This window comes from Berghia stephanieae, chromosome 2 (assembly GCF_034508935.2).
Source record: "Berghia stephanieae isolate SIO BIC M18660-M18661 chromosome 2, UCSD_Bste_1.3, whole genome shotgun sequence".
NCBI lineage: Eukaryota > Metazoa > Mollusca > Gastropoda > Nudibranchia > Aeolidiidae > Berghia > Berghia stephanieae.
The window spans coordinates 78,709,432-78,711,718 of record NC_088361.1 but is presented as its reverse complement, the minus strand read 5'-3'; the positions used below and the strand labels follow the sequence as shown (position 1 = coordinate 78,711,718).

At 42.0% G+C, this 2,287-nt stretch overlaps 1 long non-coding RNA gene across 3 annotated transcripts in view; it reads left to right on the top strand.

Moving 5' to 3' along the window:
• LOC144963734 (uncharacterized) overlaps positions 1–1,700 on the top strand; it is a 10,600-nt gene extending 8,900 nt beyond the window's left edge. For all 3 annotated transcript variants that reach the window (XR_013643685.1, XR_013643684.1, XR_013643683.1), the window contains exon 4: positions 1,419–1,700. This is a non-coding gene — a long non-coding RNA (uncharacterized LOC144963734). The remainder of the gene's footprint in view (positions 1–1,418) is intronic.
• Positions 1,701–2,287: the final 587 nt, after the last annotated feature.

The following is a 2,287-nucleotide window of genomic DNA, read 5'->3' as shown; positions in this document are numbered from 1 at the left end:
ACAGCTATCATCACCACACCAACACTGCTACCACTAACACTACAACCACCTTGACATCATCACCACAATTACTACTAAAACCACCATTATACATCATTACCACCACTGCAACAACCACCACCACCACATTATCGTTAATAAAACTTTGCTTACAACCACCACACCACCACATCATAATCACTACCATCGTTACTACAATTAGCTCCTCCAGATCATCATCCTACAACTTTTACTACAACCACAACCACCACATCATCATTACTAATACCACCAGTACAACCACCTACATATCATCACCACACCACGACCACTGCACATCACCACAACTACACCCACTACTACCAACACATTATCATCACTACCACTACTACCACAACCACAACCACCACATCATCACTAAAACCACGATTATCACATCATCAATACCAGTACGACTACAACCGTCACTGCCACATCAACCTTTCTACCACTACTACTACAACCACCACCGCCACTCATCCTCCTCTCTACAACCACCACCACCACCACATCATCATCACTACTGCTACAGCCACCACCATCAACACCACTACCACTGCTATTACTACAACCACCGCCTCCACATCTTTATCACTACTTCCAATACAACTACAATCACAAGCACATTATCATCATACCATTACTACTACTACTACAAATGCAGTCAACTCCACCTCATCATCACTACAACTACTACTACATGCACCAAAACATAATCTTCACTACAAATACAACCACTGCTACCACATCATCATCACTACTACTACTACTACTACTACTACTACTACTACTACTACTACTACTACTACTACTACTACTACTACTACTACTACTACTACTACTACGACTACTACTACTACTACTACTACTATTAAGACAGGAGGTAAATATTTTCATCGAGGCAGTAATTGCAAATAATAGCGTGCAATATGTGTTTTGATCATCTTTGTTGTGCACCATGAATGATATCAATCAATGTCATATTGTAGGTGTTAAATAGGCCTCTCACAAAATAGTATGTATATAATACTAAGACTAGGCCTCTCACAAAAGATTACGTTTATTATACTAAGAACAGGCCTTTTATAAAATATTATGTATATACTGAGACTAGGCCTCTCACAAAATATGTATATACTAAGACTGGGCCTCTCACAAACTATGTATATACTAAGAATAGGCCTTTCACCAAATAGTATGTATAACCTAAGACAAGTTCTCTCGCAAAATAGTTTGTATATACCAAGACTACAAACGACTTAGTTGAAGCAAACCTTGAAAATCTTGAAAGATAGAAAGCCCCAGGATTAGACAAGAATCAACAAAAATTGAACTAGATGTGAAGTCAAAGAACTGATTTTTTTCCCCTGCATTTTATGATCTGTTACTTTTTGTTACAGATATTTGACGTCATCAAGCTCCAGGAATCGAGATTGGCCATATGTGGGCGGTAGGGGCGGTGGCCAGCAGGGATGGTGAGGTCATGGAGGATGATTGTGGTATTCAGCGGAGTAATGGGATGGGTTATATTGGAGGGCCCCGGGGATTGTAATAGCAGTGATCAAGATGTTGGAGGAGTTGTTGGTGGCGAGGTGATGATGGGGATGTAGATGGTGGAGCAACAATAGTGACATTGTTGGTGAAGGTGGCATTGTTGGGTGACGGGATGATGGAAATCATGATGGGAGGGTTGTGGTGATGAAGGGATGATGATGGGAAGTGATGATGATGGCAATGGTTGTGAAGGGAGGTAATGGTGGAGGAAGTGATGATGGTGGTATTGGTGGGGTTGTAGTGATTGTGATGTAGAGATTGTGTTCGTCGAGGAAGGTGGTGGTGGGTGGAAGTTGTGGGGAGGATGAGGATGCTGGAGGTAGATTCAGTGATAAAGTGAAGGTGGTGGTGTGGTTCTGGACTTGGGTTTGAGTTGATTCCAACTGGTTAGGGCCGGGTGAGTTACATTCGTGTTCTTTGTTGACAAGATGATTGTGGTTGGCATTCGCATGGATTTGAAATACAGATAAGTGTGCTTCTACCGGTGGGGGTGTATTTGTTTGTGTTTCATGTCCATACCCAAGTGCAATAGGCGGACTGGAGGCCTACAGGAAGCCCGAATGTGTTTGGGCAGAATGTTGATTTACAATTGTCTTGAAGACGGGGATAGGGATGTGATTTGTTTGACTCTTTCTGGATGGGTCACCTTGATCCTGGGTTTGGAACTGTGCCATTTACTGGATCTTTATTGTTGAACCTGCTTCTATCATTTTCG